Below are 18,931 nucleotides of genomic sequence, written 5' to 3' on the forward strand. Positions count from 1 at the left end.
AACTCACATCCTTTTAAAATTGAGTAACTAAGAAATATATGAAAGAGAAAAATAACTGGAAAGGTGTTAAATTCTACTAAAAACAGGGAAAGCAGTGAGTGCAGTGAAAAGTCCTGGATTTAAGCACTCATCCATCTGCCTACTTAACAGCACTACATGCTTTCAGTCAAAGCAGGGGTGTCAAATCATTTTCATTGGGGGCCACATCAGCTTTGCCATTGCCTTCAAGGGTTGAATGTAATTTCAGGACTGTATAAATGTAACTACTCCTAAAACTACATTTGGCCTTTTGAAGGCAATGGTGAGGCTGACATGGCCCCCTGTGAAAATGAGTTTGACACACTTGACTTAAAGCATACACTAATACTGAAGTATCTTCATGTCCAAAGATTTCTGCTTCAACTTCTACAGTTAAAACTGTAATTAAAATTAAAAAAAATAATAATAATTAAAAAAAAAAAAAAAATCAACCTTTCTTGAAGGGCTTTCATTCAGTTTAGAAAAAAAATTCACCTTAACAGATTTACCCTAGCAAGCCTGAGCATAGGCATCCTACTGTGCACAGCACTATGTTTTTAAATTGTTTCAGTTAAGGCTAGTTTAGAAAGATAGCTTCAAAAGTTCAAAAGCATGCTATTTGTTATTTTCATTATTTGAAACCTGAACTGAGTTTCCATACAGTTAAGTTCATATTTTTTTTAGTCAAACAAATGAGTTTCTATGAATTTTGAGATTCCCTTCTTTACAGTACAAACCTCTCTCATTTTCATGTTAAGCTACATGTGCCCACTTTATCATAGAAAACCATCTAGATTGAAAATATGCTCTGTGTTGATTTTAAGAGAGGCTACTTGAATATATTTAAATAATGTTGTATCTTTAGTCATTAGTAACAGATGTGATTCTTTGTTAACTCTGACATCAAAAAGACTGTTCTGAGATAAACAGCAGCTACTTTCTGGCAGCTTAAAGAATATATTCAAAAGTTATGCAAAGAGCATACCAAACCTACAAGAACAAAGACAAGAAATAATATCTTAGGAGACTAAAGTAGCAAACAATTTCATAGTAGAAGTATAAAACTAATGCAGAATGTTATGTTTTAATTGTCATGCGTACTGTATCCCAAAGTAGTGAGTTCAGATGTGACTATAGCAACCATTGTTGCTATAAGTGCAAGCAAGCAAGCACTTACATTATCTTTTGTTCTGCAGTATGATACAACGATCTTGAAAATTATATTTACTGAAATTGGGAATATTTATAATATTGAATGCTTCAAACTAGAAGTTATAAACCTAATTTAGATCAAAGCTTGGGCTAGTTTTGTCCTGTTCCTCACCAAAATATCCATACGTTCTTTGTTACCTTTCCAGAACACCTACCAGTAATTTGATCTATAAGGCTTGTGTTTGCTGAATCCAGCTCTTTCTTTCACATTATATCAGCCCCTTCAAAAAGTGAATGGTTTGAATTTCTCAAAAGGATGGATGCAATAAGGAGCAAAATCGCTTTAAGTCGCATCTAGGGCTTAAATATAATATCAAATAAATGGGATGGATCTTTACATAAGCTACTAGTAGCATGATGTCGAGGGTTAAGATTGCAGGGTGACAATAAAACCCTGGCAGATGTATTGTTAACCCCCTCTCCTCCCCCACTTCCCCCTTTTTGCTCCTCCCTCTCCCCCCTTCCCACTCAGGACAGGCAATCAGGAGGGAAAGAAGGACAGAGAGAAGAGAGTTGGAAAAATTAACAATGTTTTACTAATGCTACTAATAGGAACAGAGAAAATAATACAAAATATACAAAACCAATCTTGAAAGTCTCAGCAACTGCAGAGCCGGCAACCAAAGTCCTGGATTGGAGTCTGCAGCCAACCGGAGCTGGATTCAGTCTGTCACTAGGCCTCAGTTCGCAGGGACGACTAGCAAGGTCCTCTCCTAATGTCGGCCATAAGGAAAAAGGGAAAAAGCAAAGGCAAAAGGGCAAAAAGGGCCGAGATCCTCGTGATCTCCCACTTTTATATGAAGTATTCAAGTGAATGGAATGTTATACACAGTTGGTCAGTTTCTTGGTCACTTGTTTCTCGTTGCCCCTCTCACAAGATGTCCATCCATGCTTGACAACAAGTTTGCATTCCATTGCTAGGTTTACCAAAACATGTGTCTGGTTCTCCAGGAAAATGCAGTTAATATGAAGACTTTAGCTGACAGGCAAAATTCACTGAAAGAGAAACTCGTTTTTAACAAAACCAGGACACATGGATGGCAGGCTCTTGCCCTTATTTCTCCTCCGCTTGGCAGAGATAAGCTGCATCTTGAAGCATCATGAAATCAAACTTGAGAGTATTTGTGAAACTCCTTCAGCTATCTTTTCCTTTCTATAGCTCTCAGAATAACCCCACAGATGCTGCTTCAGCTATGAGCAGAGGAGGGCTGATCAGTACCCCGAGACTATTGTCACCATGCTCAGGTGAGGGTGGCATGCACCCAGTTCCCTTCCTACAGTGATAAAGATCCAACACAACACAGCACAGGAGTGGGACAGTAGATTTTAAATGCCCCTGGAAGGGCTTTGCAAGCTGCAAGAGCAGTATCTGCTCAACAAAGAAAGAAGACAGCAGGGAGGAAGCTTTGTCAGGGCATCAGGAAAAAAAGCATTGAATCATGGCTCTCTCATCTGCCACTTAAAAGGTTGTTTCGTACAGTTATCTGGGGGTTTATATTTTCCAAGCCAGATCTCATATACACCCACTCCATGTCTATCATTTCAAAGAGTAAAAGTAGTACAAATAACTAAATTTATAGAAATTCTGAGCAGACAGCAAAGTCTCATCGACATTATTGACGTATCTGGTTCCAGGAAGCAAGAAACATAATGTAAGATGACATTTAAAATCAAATGCTGTTGGTCAAATTCTGTCCTCAGAGAGACAGGTGTTAATCAAGATAAATTCCAATGAATAATGGGGTTATTTGTTCATGGTTTAGATTCCACCTATGGTCTGTTTCAAGACTAGCTGGATGCTTATCAATGTGTTTCATTCTCAGTCCTTTAGTGTTGCTTCTATTGATTACTTTCTAATAGATTTTGTATGGGATTTACAAGAAAGTAAACTAAATAGTCCTCTCAAAAACTAGAATTCCATGGACTTATCACCTTTGAGCAAAAAATCCTTTGATAATCAATACCTGCCAGACTGTCAAAAAGGGAAATCCTTCATCAAATTTTATTTTTTGTTACTGTAAAAAAAATTGTATTCCCATGATACAAGAGATCCCCATTGTTGAAAACATGTTTCCAGACTCTCAGGAGAATATTGAAATAATAAAAAGATACAATTTTTCTTGTAAGAAAAAAGAAATAATTGACATATAAAATTGAGAAATCCAACAAATCTTTCCCATAGGAGATGTCTGTTTTAACCAGAACAAGCCACAGTTTTGTTATTTGTGAAAATAGCAGCACAAAACAGTGGGAACGAAGACACAGTTTTTTCTTATGTAGGATAAGACTGTCTGCTTTATTTAAATTATTTTTCCGGTCTTTGTATACTAGCTAACTGACCAAAACATGTTATTCCCATAAGACAGTCATTATTATGATAATATGAGGAAGAGTGAAGTTCAGTTTCCTCCAAACTTTAAGTATTTTCTGCATCATTTCTACATATTAGTAACTGCTTTCAGAGATTGGCTACCACATGTTTCAGATACTCTTTTTTTCTACTACTGTTAACTGGAGGAGTTTATCCCACTATTCCTCTTCTGGAAAATATAGTAATTTATGCTCTTTTGAAGTGTTCCTTAATTCGAACACAAGTCTGAGATAGGTAACAAGCTGAACATAGGAAGCAGTATGCATTTTAAACTGGTGTTTTGATTCTGATTTGTTAGCGCCTGTTAGAAATTCAAACATTTTTTAAAAATTCTATGGAAGTGGTAATTTTGAAAATTATTTGGTTCTTCTTAACTTTTTTTAATATACCCACATGTTTTATGATAAAAGCTGTAATGAAGTTCTTTATTTTGAAATAAGTTTTTGTCACCATGCTCAACATTCAAGAAAAACAAAACAAACAAAAGACATTTTATCCACACATGCAAAACAGTAAGTTCCGAAGAAGCAGAGCTCCATCTAAATGTTGATTTTAGTTAACCTTTTGTAGGCACACTTCCAGTTAAACGGTGGGTAACTGCCAAACCACCAGATTATATTGGGTGAAAGCTAAATAATCTTAAAAATATATATATATATTTGTATCAAGTTCATAAAAATTAATTCCTTCACTAGTGAACAACTAGGAAAACCGCACAAGGGCACATGAAAAAGCAGTCTTAAACCATGACAGGATGAAACCACACTCTAGGTCAAAATCAGATTTAGAAAAGTAGTGCTTAAACTCTCTTGATTTAGCTAGTGTTTAGAGCAGCACATTTGTTCTTGCTAACAACTTCACTTATACATAAATAACCAATTTCCATGTTTCATTTCATATTAGAGTTCTACTTCAAGCCTCTGATGAAGGAAAAGTAAGTTCAGTTTATGTCAGTATTTTGACCTACTTTCTGTTTGTAAGCTTTAGTGGTCTTCAAACATCTAATCTAATTTGCAGTCCTCATGATTTACTTGAATCTTTTAGTATATGTTATTTCAACATCCACTGTCTATCACTGCTAGAGAGAGAAGCATTCTAAAATAGACATTTTACTCATCCTCTGCTAGAAGCATATACTGCAGGAAGCCATCAACTCTTTGTTCTGTCTTGTCAAACTAACAGCCTGTGTAGACTCAAAAAACTAGAATTGTTATTGAGGAAGTCCAGTGGAAGATAAACCAATTAAAACTAAACCAAAACAACCCCAAACAAACAAACAAAAAAAAAAACCCAAACACACAAAAACCAAACCAAAACACCCCAACAAAAAAAAAAAAAACAAACAAACAATCACCCCAAACAAACCAAAAACAGAAACCCAAACAAACACAAAACTGAAACAGATAAACAAAACCCTAAAATAAAGCAAAACAGGTGCCTTATCCCACCTGTTCTCTTGAAAAAAAAAAAAAAAAAAAAAAAAAATTTAAGGAAAAAGTGTATCTGGCAGCTTTAACTTGATATTAAATATTGTAGTTTCAAGGTTACCACTAACTTCTTAATAGTTATTAAAAATGCCTTTAAAAGTCAAAATTTCAGTGAGTCTACTGGTCTTTATACAATGTGAAGCATGATGAAGAAAAACTGTGCTTTGTCTCACTGGTCTCTATAGCAAATTTTTTAGCAGTCACCTCAATCATTATTGACATTGAATTTGTTTCATGTAGTCATAGCAGCGTAGGCCAGTACCTAAAAAGAAAGGACCTTTGTCACAATGAAAAGTCAATAGATACAAACCTGGAAATATAGTAATTTTCTTAACTTAACTTCCTCATTAACCTCTACTTTAATTGAAAGTACTAAATTGAAAAGTCAATATACAAGGAGATCCGATAGTACATTCGTGTTCATCTCCACCACCATTTTGCACAAAACCCTTACTATCAGCACCAAAACTATCAGATTTATTATACTAGTGGACAGCTAGCTTTACAAATGTTTGGAAGAGTTAATAAAATATTTTTCAATCATCATACCTAAGAAACTATGCATTTACATGTATGAACAGGTTCTACGTATCTTAATCTGATTATAGGGACAAAATACACATGATTTTTCTGCTGTACTTGGAAACTGTAAGCTCACTTAATTTGTGTTTTCCATTATCCTATTTTACAATTCTGCCAATCATTTAAGCATTTCATTCAAATAGTTTTGGTTACAGCAGTCTCAAGTCACAGAAGAGCTGGTTTGTGCGTTTTCCTAAGAAAGGTTGAAGTAGACAATCCTTGTGGTAGCTTCCAATATGTTATTCTCTGATTCTCTTGTTTTCACATTTCAATTCCATTGCACAGAATGAATACAAAAAGCATAGATTTTCTTAGTAGTTACCTAGATTCCACCAGTCATCCATAAATAAGTTTTTCCACTTAAAAACCATCAGTGGCCGCCACAACTTATTGCATTAAATGAAAGTATAATTCTTCAGTAAAGGACATAGTGATTTCTGCAAGTGACAAGAAAGCAATGCATTCCTTTTTCCTCCCCTTCAAATAGAGGCCTTTTAGATTTTTCTTCCTGAATGTTTCCCCTTTCATGACCAGAACAGTGCTCTCTGCTTTCTTTTAGACATACCTATCCTTCTGCTCTCTGATGGAATAGCTACTGCAAAGAAACAGTCTCCATCTACAATACAGTCCAAACTATTATATTAAATTTTAAGTAAGTGTTTAATTACTTATAAGGTCTTTCAGTGGTTTCATAGGAAGATGCAACAGATAAAGCTCAGCTTTTCCTTATTCTGGCTGCTAGTAGTGTAGCAGAGGATCTTGGTGAATGACGTTCATGTAGTCATTCAAGGTGAGTATAACACAGTCTCTGCCTTATGTGCAGGGAAAGTCCTGTACCTACTCCAAGCAGCATGCTGTGCTACTTTTTAGTATCAACATCATTCATAGATACATTTCTTTGTCCTCCTGTAGACCCCCACAAGCCTTAACTCTATCCAACAGTCTCACTTGCCTTAAGCAAACACAATCAGAAACGTGTGTTTTCACATAATTCCCTTGGATTTACTGACAATGATGCCCTTGTCTGTGCTACTATTGAAAGCAACATTGTCATATTACTAAAATTTTGCCTGATACCCATTGTCAAACCAAACCACTGTATGAAATTTGAACTTGTACAGGTAGCATTTGTAAAAATAAGTAAAACATGAAAGAGCCAGGTTCAGCAAAATGAGACAAAGCAAACAAAGCCCAATTCTTTTTCTTAGTTTAAACTGAGCATAGAGACTGCTTTATTGGTGATGGGAAAAAAAAGCAGAAACTTCAGTTGGAAAGACATGACAAACATGTCACAGCAAAGGGATCTGGTTTGACTTGTGGCCTTAAAGCCAGTCGCTTTGACTCTTCCTTACAAAATGCTTAAAGGAGAAAGTAAGTTTATTCACTATGTAAATCAACTATACTGCATAATTTATTTCACAGAAATATTCTCATTATCTCATTATACAGATTTTTCAGATTTGATATAAACCCAGGAATTTGGGAAAGAATTCAGGAGTTTCAGATGACTCAAATAGTTGCGCAAAGATACTCAAGCTAAGCTAAAGCTAACTAAAGTCAAAGTGGTTTTTTTCTGTGTTTTTTTTGGTTGGTTGGTTGGTTGGTTTTTTTTTGTTTCAGTTAGCTGGTTTGCTTGGGTGTTGTGGGTTTTTTTTCAGTGTTTTGTTGTTGTTTGGGGTTTTTTTTTGTGGTTGGTTGGTTGTTTTTTTTTGTTTTGGTTGGCTTGTCGTTTGTTGTTATTTTTGGTGTGTGTGGTGGGTTTTTTTGTTGGTTTTTGTTTGTTTTTTTTGTTTTGTTTGTTTTTTTGGTGTGTTGTGGGTTTTGTGTGTGTGTGTTTTGTTTGTTTGTTTTAAATTCTGGTGTATTCCTATATTTAGCCTTTCAGCACAGTTCAGCTATCCCTGAAAAGCTTATGTTAGAGTTTGGAGTAAAGTTGCATCAAATTGAATTCTGAAAGGTTAAAAAGATAAAATTACATAAACCAATACCATTGACTTTCTTTCAGTGCTAAAATCAGTCTTTTCTCTCTTTGGCCTGCAGCCACAGACGTATTACATGCGTGATCAAAACTGATACAGGAAAATAAGTTACAAAAGCAGCCAAGAAAGCATTCTTAGAAGAGAAAAATCTACAGCTCAACAGTTTTCCACTCCCCATCTTTACAAAATAAAAACTTTTATTTATTTATTTATTTATATATTTAAATATAACTTAAGTTCTGATCAAATGTTTATATCTCAAATTCCTGAAACTACATAGAGAAAAAAGATATGTGGGATTTTTGTCCCAAGGTATTAAGAAAGTAAGGGATGGATGTTACTTTTCCAGCTAATCTTGCTTTGGAGAACCTGATTTTATTTAAGCAACACACAGGCCAGACTGCCAGGAAGCCAGAAAGCCTTTGCACACGGTGAGGACTGGTGTTCACACCTTGGCATAGGTAGTTAGTTCTGCAGTCACCTACTTTCAGATAAAGCACATGCAAGCCTTCCTCATCTATACCCAGGCACAGGACTCAGTTTTCCAATTCTGACACACTGAATTCAGAGCAGCTACCAATCTCCCAAATACACCATGATACAGGCTGAATAGTCTTGCTCTGAGACACTGATGTTTTAAGCACTGGTTTATTTACTTGATATTGAGGCTCTGAATAGGTCCTGAAGTGCCTTGTCACCATAAGAAAATTTATTTAGCTGTTGAACACTAAAGTTTTCCCAAATTTGCACAGCCATAACAGGCTTGTAAATGCAAGTCAGCAATAAAATTTACTAACAGTAACACGAAAAAAAAAGTGTTCTGTCATAAGAAGTGTAAAAATAAAGACTCAACTAGACTATATGCTTAAAATATTTTTCTAGATAATGATTATTTGAATTTTGTGGAAACAAGCAAACAGACCCCTACTGGTGTATTGAGGCACAGCAATTTTTTTCCAGTTATCTATCTTAATACACAGAGTACTCTTTATGATACTTGTCAAGTTATTTCAGCCATTCACAAGCACTTGCCAGAGACTTTACTTAACTTAGCATGTAACTCTGTCAACAGGAACAAAGGCTTGAACAAGGAAACACCTTGGGGTGTCCCTCGTACATAGGGACATATCGTTCAACACAAGGTAAAAGCTACTGTTTTCTTCTGCTTGTAGTTTGTATAGTTACCATAAGCATCCTTTAAGCTTGACCTAAGACAGGGGTCATGGTCTTGTTGAGTATATTGGAAGCTGCAGGATGAATGACAGACTTGGAAGATGTCCCAGTGCAGCTCTCACCCCAGGGCAGGCCATATCAATCCAAATCATTCTAACAGGTGGGAACACAACCTCTCATGCTAATTTTACTGGAAATTGTACCACCTGTGGTACCTAAAAATTCCATGTTTAATTAGCCCAGTCCTTGGAAAGTTTAACTTAATCCTAGCCTAGGCATCCTTTTCTGCAGTTTTAGCTCATGACTTCTTTACCCCATGCATATAGGGCAAGAATAGGTCATTGCTTAGCTATCTCTCAGCAACATTTTACACTTATTTGAATGCTTAGAGCTTCTCTTGGCCTTTCCCTTAAGCAACAGAATCTAGTTTTCTCAGTATTTCCTCACAGTTTGTATTTTCTTGACTTCTAATCAGTCTTTTTGCTGCCATTTAGGAAGTTAACTGACCCATCTCCTTCAAAGCAGGGGAAGTAGAATTAACATGAAACTGAAGTCTTACAAGTGTCTGGCAAAATGCATGCTCACAGTATTTTATGCAGCAATGTCCATTTCTCTTTAACATACCCCAGAAAAATTTGTTTGGGGTTTTTTTGTGCTGAAATAGCACAATGCTGTCTACTTGTTTAGTGTATGATTTTGGACCAATTTATGTGTCAAATACTGCCCATTCATCTTCAGAAGCCTTTACTTCAAAAAAACAAAACAAAACAAAAACCCACACACCACACACACCAAACCAAACACAACAAAAAACAAAAACGAACCACAGATATCTGTCCGTCTCTTCCCAGATGGGAAGACCCCAACAAAATTCTCAAATACTGCCTGTATACTACCCATGTACAGGATTACAGCTACACAGTTAACTTGCAGTACATAAATGCAAGTGTCTGGTTAACACCACAAATTGAAAACTTATTAGTAAACAAAATGGCTCCCCACAGAATCCAAGCTATTATGAATAGCCTGCTCCTGGTTTCACTTGAAGTTTGTGTGGATTTCTTCATGGCACAACACTTGACTGCTCAAACAGACCTTCCGCTTGCTTATTAGCAAGCTCATTTTCTGAGGAAATTTTAGATCTTATGCAATCTTAATTCATACTAGCAAGCTTCTGTTTGAGATGCTCATCAGTATTCATCCTCTAAAAACAACATTCCAAAATAAAATCATGAAGGAGTTGATAATATCTGAGGTTTTCTACTCCTTGAGTTGCTCTGCTTTTCAGTGTGGCTTACAGAGGCTGACAGAGCAATGCAAAAGCTTTTGTAGGAAGACCACCTTCCTGGTTAAATTATTCATAACTCATGGAGAAAGGTTGTTTAGATAGATGAGTCACTGAAGCTACTGTAAAAAGCTTCAGAGTGACTTAAGTAGAAAAAACACCCTGCAGTATTAACAATCTTGACCTCCTCTTTCTTTCACCATCCCCAGTGTTCATCTTACATTCCAAAACCAAGAATATCTCTCCTCCCACCTTCAGCTGTGGCCATCCTAAAGAAATGCCATGTCAGCCTAAGGGGCACAGTACACTTGGTTTCTTAACATGTTGCCCAGATCTGTTCTGCCATATCAATACATTTTATTGCATGGCATTCCTCTTTTCTACCAAGAATGTTTTTAGTAAACACCCAACACAGAATTTACTACCAGCTTTTCCTTTCTAATCAATCAAGACTACCGATATTTTAAAAAGGAGCTTGAAAGTTCCTATGTGAACACCACAGTTTACATATTAATCCTCTAAATACCTGTTTCAAAAAGAGAATGCTCAGTCAGAAAAATGATTACCTTGCCAAGGCCACACAGTATGTCCGTGCCTGTGAGACAGGCCAGCTTCATCAGCCTACTCCATTTAATGAGTAAAGCAGGGCCTGGTGGCAGGACCACCTGCCTTGTACTGCTGATTGGAATTAGGTCTGGAGGCTGTAACATCCACAGGACAATTATTTCTTTCATGTTTAAGAACCAGGCTCATTAGAAAAAGTCCTCATTTCAGGCCACTCGGTGACAAACTTTGCAACTATTTATTTCACGCAACTGTATGGTGGTCTCTTCTGTTTGTATTTTGTACTGCATACTGAATTTGCCCATTTTATAATGAAGAGCCCTTGCACTGGAGGTCAGAGGGGAACACAGTCATCAACTCAAACAGAAACTATGAATTCTGGCCTCTGGTGAAGTTTAATTGTGCTTTACAGCTACTACCCTGGGAAAGAACATTCTCTCTTCCATATGTTATAGAAGTATTATGAACACAAGCAAAATATAGATACAAGTGCCTTGCCATTTTTGAGAGAATGCGAGCTCCTTCAAGTAACTTACCCACAAAGCTCTTGTTTTTTTTCTTGCTTGTCAGATTACCTTATGTAGGAATAACTTCTTCCCTGATAATTTACCGAAATTCACACCAGTGAGGAAACTTATTTCTCTTTTGTTCAACATTCATTGTTTTGCTTTCCAGTCAAACAATTGTCTGCAGAGATTAAATACAAGTTTTTGTTTTCAGAAACTGAAGCTTCAGATTACCTCAACAGATAACTCATTCCTTGCACAAATCATACAAAGTAAGGATAGGAGGGCAAGAAATTTCTCATTCAGCAATGAGATGGCCGACTGGATTGGGAATTTCAGAAGCCTGCTATTCATATGTTCTAGTGTGACATTCACACAAACCAAACAAACAGGTATTACTTATGTGGAAGTTAAGGAGAGTTGAAAAAAAGTGAAGAACAAAAGTGTTCAGGCTGTAAACGCCTCATTTACTCCAATAAGCATCCTCAAAGGGGTTGTTTAGGGAAAGAAGGTGAACAATTTATATAAGTGTTCTCTCAGGTTTTCATCCAAGTTTGTTTCTAATCACTCTTATCTTATGACTGATGGATTTTAGTGGTATAATCGAAAGCTTTGATAGGAAGCTCTCTGACACTATTTCTCTTTTACGGGAGAACTGACACTAATACCAAACTGACATTGTCTACTTTCTTGCTTTTAATCAGATTCTGCTTCCTTTACAGCCTAATTTCCAGGATGACTTCAAGAGGTGACAGGTGGCATTAGACCTGTTTTTCATCAATGTTAATATATACTGTTCTCTTCACCTTAAGTCAATGTGACCCTGTAAGTGTAGCTCACTGCACTGCAAACTTACCCCGACTTTCAGACAAGCCCAGCAGTCATGTGGTTCAGGCTGAATGTGACCACAGGTCTTCAGTCTCAATTTCTCTTCTCAGCAAGCACCTTAGAAATAGTGGAAAAGAATAGTTTCTGTGTTAAGATTAGAGAGACACTTAAAAGGAAAAATCCAGCAAAACCAAGACATTCACATTTTTGAGACCTGTCTTGTCTCTGATGTTTGTTTTATAGTTACAACTATCTTCCAAATATCCTTCATTCTTTAAAATGTCTTACTTAGCACAAAGATTTTTAGCTTTAGGTTATCAATATCGCTTCACATAGTAGTTGAAGAACTATTTAGACTTGACAGTCAGGAGACAGTACCACAGAAGAGCCATAAGCCTTTGTAGTGTTATTTTCTAGGCAGTCTTTGTTGTGTCAGGTGAACCACTAGATTATTTATTTTAATTTTAGAGCACATAAAATCTGCCCTTATGATATTTGAGGACCTACTTATTCAAAGAAAAATGACTGAACACAAAAACGTAAACTGAAGAACAGTATGCAATACTTTTGTGGTGAGTATAATTTGTCCTTCCTCACTATTCTATCGGTTACTATATTGTAACAAGTTTGGAAGGAATTGTATCTTTCTTGTATATGTCTGCATGCTGCAGAGAAACTAGATCACTTCATACCCCAGTGAGTTTCTTTAGCTACATTAGGGGCAGTTGTTTTTTTGTTTGTTTTGTTTGTTTGTTTGTTTTTAGTCCTGGACTTCTTCTAGCACTTATCAATTGGGGTTATTTTACTTTCCAGGGTCCAGTTTACCCTTCATCAACTCTATACATATAACAGCTGCTTGTCTCCACCTTGCCCTTCTCAAGCTGCTGTAGCAACAGGTGTCTGTCACTTAGTTTGAGCACAAAAAAACTCAAAAGTAGTAATATTTTAAAAGTGGACTTCCTCCCCCGCTTAGAATTAAACAGTTGCATATAATAAGAGAAACCGCAGAGTCTGCTCACTTATTGAATGTCTCTTCCATAGGAGTAGCAGCTTGAGTTTGAGTATCTTCAGCTAGCAGGCTTGGAAAGTGAATCAACTCAAACGGACTTCTCTAGGTTAAAAAAATACACATCCAAAAAGAAACAAAATAGACTCTCCTGTTTTCCAAAGGTAAAGTCAAAAGGCACCATAAGCTCCAGCCCTTCCTTCAATCTCCTTGATATATTAAGTTGTCTAAAGTAAGGAGAGAACCCCAAGTGGGGCAAAGCATTTTGTGGTGATTACTGCCATATGCTTCTCAGACTTAAGCTGCATGCAATAGGAAACAACTTTGCAGCTGGCAGGTCTTCCTTCCCATTACTCAAAGCCATAATGTTGATACAGTTAAATCTTTTCCAATTAAGATGGAGAAGAAAACATAAAAAAAGCAATGCATCAAACAAACTAATGTAATCAACTACAAGAATTACCTTAATCAAGCCTTGAATTGTTGCATCTGAAATGAACTCTTTTCAAACAATGCTATTAAGGTTTGACTGTGTCAGAGGCACCTATTCATCATTTAATGGACACATAGAAGCAACAACCATTAAATAAAGAGTGTGTGTTGCATTATGCATGCCATAATATACAGGTCAGGTCAGCAAGCAATAATGTTACTGCAATTAAAAACCAAATCCAAACAAACAAAAAACCACACACAAACAAAAAAAAAACACAAACCCTTCCACTTTAGGCTTTACATTTAATTGTAGAACTTCAGTTCCATATGTATACAATGACTGTGATTCCATAGCACAAATTAATCTCTTCTCTGAAGATACTAGTTTGTGTTGGTTTTTTTATAACTCACACAGAGGGGCACTGTTTTCTTATATCAGTGGAAACAGACACCATGACAGAAAGTGCGACTTACCACCAGACTTTTTAGTCCTACAAAAAACCACAATAGTGTAAAAGTTAAGAAACCCCACTTCCTGTGACCTATTCTGAGACCCATTTTTAAAAGATATTATGAAGAGTGTGTAAACATTCCACAGGCTTATTCTTCATATTTGAAGTCCCATGACTGGAGAATGGAGGGAAGGCAGCAAAAATATGACATGCCTTCAGAGATACACAGAGTACTGCAGAACTTCACAAAATGTGAACATTGGATTTAAATAAAAAATGTATGCTGTAATTATCTGTTACGTTTTATGGAAAAACAAGTAATACCATCAAACTACTCTTTGCTTTGCTTATAAATATTTATACATGGCTGTGGTGGTGGGTTTTTTTGGACTTTGTTTGGTTTTGGTGGGATTTTTTTTTTATTTAACATGCAAAAGGAAGCATAAAGCTTGTTCTACATCCATTTAAAAGTTTTCATTATAGGATTGTAAGTGCATGTGAGAAACTGGACCAGAAGAAACCTCACATGAACAGAGGAAAACACAGAAATAAGCCTGTTTTTAATCACTAGTGTTTTGTTTAGTCTTACAGTGTGCTGTTATGTAGCAATTATAAGCTACAGACTAATGAGTTTGTATATAGAAACAATTTACCTGGACTATTAACATGATAATAAAGTGGTCATAGAATAATCAGTCAAGGTCTAACCATGCAATTAAGAAAATTGTTAGTGATAACATAAGGTGGTTTAAGTAGACAGAAATTCCAGGTACATCTACAATTCATCTCGAACTTTTTTACATCTATACTGTAGATGTAATAGGCGGTACTTTCAGACGGTCATTTAAATTCCTTTAATAGCCAATGAAGAAAAATAAGTGTTTCTAAGGAATAGATTATTTTATTCTAAGATAGGTGTGCCTGTAAGGATCAGACAAATCCCGTTTTTCAGTTGTTTTCTCTACTAGTAACCATAAATGGATTATAGACAGCTGTCGTAATTACACAAAGTCCATTCTCCTTGCCTTAACAGCAACATTTCTATACCCATGCACACTCTTGAAGTGGCAAGACATGTCAGAAAAACTTCTGATTACAATTAGAGGTATTTGTTCTTAATATCATGGCCAGGTACTTGCACTACAGTCTGCTTAAGCTCAAGCAGCTCATCTTTTATTGAACCAGTGCAAACTTTCTCAGTCTTTAAGGAAGAAAAGCACTGTTTAAGAGATTTCAAGTAATATACCATGATCTTCAAGACACCCACACAGCTTGCTTTCTAGTCAGCCCCCCTATATGCTACTCAACAAGTGCAGGTCCCTACTGAAGCAATGCTTCATTCTTGTCCAGGATCTAGTTTTGATGGGCAGTTGACTGAGATACGAGATCCAACCAGAAGCTTTATTGTTTGAAAATGCAGCTTTGAGACCTTTGTCTGGAGCCCTTAGCATTCAGCACAATACAGAAAGGTAATGCTGAATTCTATCAACACTTCATCATGAAAGAAACAGAATAGAGCCTGGTAAATGCCTCCCTCTTCGAAGTCATTTCTAATCCCACTAAATTACATGAATACGTTTCACCCAGCATTTCACTACTGATTTAGAAGCACCCATAATGAGTGAAGTTTAATGCCAAAAGTCTCGCAAAAACTACAAGCACCTAGCAAAAAGAGTCCTTGTTCAAATGCCCACACTTCACCAAGTGACAGCAATTTCACTTCTACCCGCTGTCTTCACTGCACAGGGATACAAGGCAGCTTGCCTCTTTCATCACCTGCAGCACAACTGTTCAAAGTTGATTATTTTCATCAATTCTTCTAACAGTCATTTAACTAGGATAGTTTCTTTATGTCAGTAAATAGCCAAAGGAAATATTTTAGTCACCTTCACTGTAAATCCTACAGTTAATGTTGTACTGACATTTTCATTGTAGCCATCATTTTTCAAATGCACACAATGTGACAGTAAAAACTCACCTTTGACACACAACTGTTTGGCCAAATAGAAGCATTAGTTGTTTTGTTTCATTTTTAAATCCAGTTATTTTACAACTGCATCCACTTGACCTTTCAAGACAATTGAAGGACAACCAAAAAAACAGGATGTTTTTTATCATCATGCATCAATTTGTTTTTCTCTATTTTAAAACTGGTATGCTATACCTTTTGGTATGGGCATATAAGAAGGACAGAGAGCTTAGAAAACCTCAAAAACCTTTTCAACTACCACAAAGGAAAACTGCCATCAGCTCCTACTTGACTGAAAGCAAATCTTCTGAGATGACATAGAACTGAAAAGATTAATACAGGAAAGAAGCCCAGTGAGAACAGAATTAAACACTGATAGTAGCAGTTGCTAATTTATTTATGGATAAATGCAATTCCATGGTTCCTGTAGACTATAGTTTTCTTGACATTTTGTCACATTTATCACACAAAAAAGTGAGTATTTTCAGTTGCTAAATGAGGGAGAAAATTCTTTTTACTTTTAAGACTGAATCCCTGTTACATGCAGTGTGCCAAAAGATACAGGCACAATGCTAAACACCTATTATTCCATCTTAGATGAATGCAATAATACTCAGCATTTATGACGATATCTGAAAAGTCCCATGTAACTCACACTTCTGACTTCAGGTAAACTATGGAAAAAGTCAGACATATGGATATAAGAGTATAATTATTATACTGACACTCAATTATCTTAAAAAGTATATTTTTTTTCATTCTAACGAAAACTGAATCGTGGTACTATCGTATCAGTGTACGCTTTTAAGCATCCATTCTCCTTCCCCTCTACTCTGCCCTGGTGAGACCACACCTGGAATATTGCATCCAGTTCTGGGCCCCTCAGTTCAAGAAGGACAGGGAACTGCTGGAGAGAGTCCAGCACAGAACTGCAAAGATGATTAAGGGAGTGAATCATCTCCCTTATGAGGAAAGGCTGAGGGAGCTGGGGCTCTTTAGCCTGGAGAAGAGGGGACTGAGGGGTGACCTCATTAATGTTTACAGATATATAAATGGTGAGTGTTAGGAGGATGGAGCCAGGGTCTTCTCGGTGACAACCAATGACAGGACAAGAGATAATGGTTACAAACTGGAACACAAGAGGTTCCACTTAAATTTGAGAAGAAACTTCTTCGCAGTAAGGGTAACAGAGCACTTGATCAGGCTGCCCAGGGGGGTTGTGGAGTCTCCTACTCTGGAGATGTTCAAAACCCGCCTGGACACCTTGCTGTATAACCTCATCTAGGTGTTCCTGCTCCGACAAGGGGATTGGACTAGATGATCTTTTGAGGTCCCTTCCAATCCCCAACATTCTGTGATTCTGTGTGCATGTGACAAATGGCAAAAAATGATTTGTGCTGTCCATCAGTAGACACCCTTGGTTTTTGGTAGAGAGAGGGTAGTTCCTCTCTTGGCCTTCCTCCCTCCTCTTACTAAGATAGATTTTTACTATTGCTATTTATGCCAGAAACCTGTTGGGCAAAAAAGTTTCATTTATGGCTTGTTATAAAGGCATAGTTTTCTGCTCAATACAATAGTAAGTGGTAGAAAAACCTTAAGGTAATTTTTAGTATAAAATGAAATACAAAAATATCTAGGACACCATTCTGGGGATTGGAGGAATTCTAGACAGAAAAGCCAGAACTCATTTATCTATCAGGTTTCATGAAGAGGTCAGGCTGTCAGAATCAAGTGTAATTTGGAGCAATTTATTTCTTACCTTTCCATTGCCTCTGTAGTAAGTAACAGTGCAGTTGCAGTATAAGGGTTCTGGGAGAGACCATAATGTGCCCTGAAAGAACAAAAGTATAGTATAACTTGAACTTTGCTTTTACTTGCGTGATATAATTATCCTCACTTTTCATTGGAATTTCCTCTATCTTTTCCACTCTGATCAAACCTATTATTCTCTTGCATCATTAATTAAAAATGAGTGGTGCATTACTTCCAATTCTTAAACATCACAAATATTTCTCATTTCAAACCTTTAAGGTTGTTCAAGCTGTGCAAGAATAATATAGATCACTGACAACTCTTGAACCAAGACATCAAAAAGTTTAAGTCAGAAAGCTAGGTAACTTAAAATTTTACTACTGAGTAATTTCAAGACATTTAGCAAATATTCCTGCTTCAGTATAACTTGAAGTTAAAATAGAAATTGAAATTGAAGCATAATTCAGTCCTTAGCAATAATAAACCATCTCCGCTAAAAAAGGCATTAGTAATTTTTTGAGTGACTAACGTTCTTGGTTTTAGTTTTCTAAAAAATTGTAGTCTTGCTACTCCTGTGAGAACCTAGTTGTTCTTTCCTGCTCATCTTTTGTATTGAGCACAAGCAATTAAATCTAACTTCCAACATTCACCTACTACTGGTATTTTACTTGGCAGGTCACTCTGCTGAGCTGCTGTACTGTGGGTTATCTGTTGACTGATGCTGACACTGAGCCAAGGCACTGAGAGATCACTAAAGCTACCACCTGTACTACTTACCAGGAATTGAAAGGATAACTAATATTCTATTGCTTATATCCCAACCTGTAGGTGTTCACCTGCATATCATAGCTTTTGCTTGGAAGGGGTGCCAAATAAACTCCATCATTCTGCCAGTATTCTGTCTGGGAAACCAGATTAGTAACTCTGCACCAAGCTGCAGCATTCACTACCCTGGTAAAACCTACTGCATGCACAGAGCAGGTTTATCAGTTCATTTCTTCTTAAACTTCTCCCCCCAAAAATGCTTCACTAACCAGCAGAGACAGGTTTGGTTTTTGTGAAGTATTAAGTGGCAAGATGTTATGTTTTCTCATTATTTTTAGTAAATTGTTAGTATTGTTCACTTGCCATCCACTGCACCACTAGCATTGTCCTGCTCCATCACACAGAGAAGTCCCAGGCAGCTGGCAAGCTTGCGCTAGTGAGCATCTTTGGCTCAGGCAGCATGACCTTCACCAGGCCTGTTACACAACAGCTTGCTTTTACAGAGTAATGCAAGTTTATGCTTACAATTTGATATTTGTCATGTTGT

The 18,931-nt window shown here is 36.6% G+C and overlaps 1 long non-coding RNA gene across 1 annotated transcript in view; it reads right to left on the reverse strand.

Moving 5' to 3' along the window:
* Positions 1 to 3,294: 3,294 nt before the first annotated feature.
* Positions 3,295 to 18,931, reverse strand: part of LOC135580481 (uncharacterized) — a 55,395-nt gene continuing 39,758 nt past the window's right edge. The window contains exons 2-4 of the long non-coding RNA XR_010475262.1: positions 17,627 to 17,698; positions 12,034 to 12,122; positions 3,295 to 5,350 (exon numbers count right to left, since the gene is read on the reverse strand). This is a non-coding gene — a long non-coding RNA (uncharacterized LOC135580481). The remainder of the gene's footprint in view (positions 5,351 to 12,033; positions 12,123 to 17,626; positions 17,699 to 18,931) is intronic.

The sequence above is a fragment of the Columba livia genome, chromosome 1, assembly GCF_036013475.1.
Source record: "Columba livia isolate bColLiv1 breed racing homer chromosome 1, bColLiv1.pat.W.v2, whole genome shotgun sequence".
Classification (NCBI taxonomy): Eukaryota; Metazoa; Chordata; class Aves; order Columbiformes; family Columbidae; genus Columba; species Columba livia.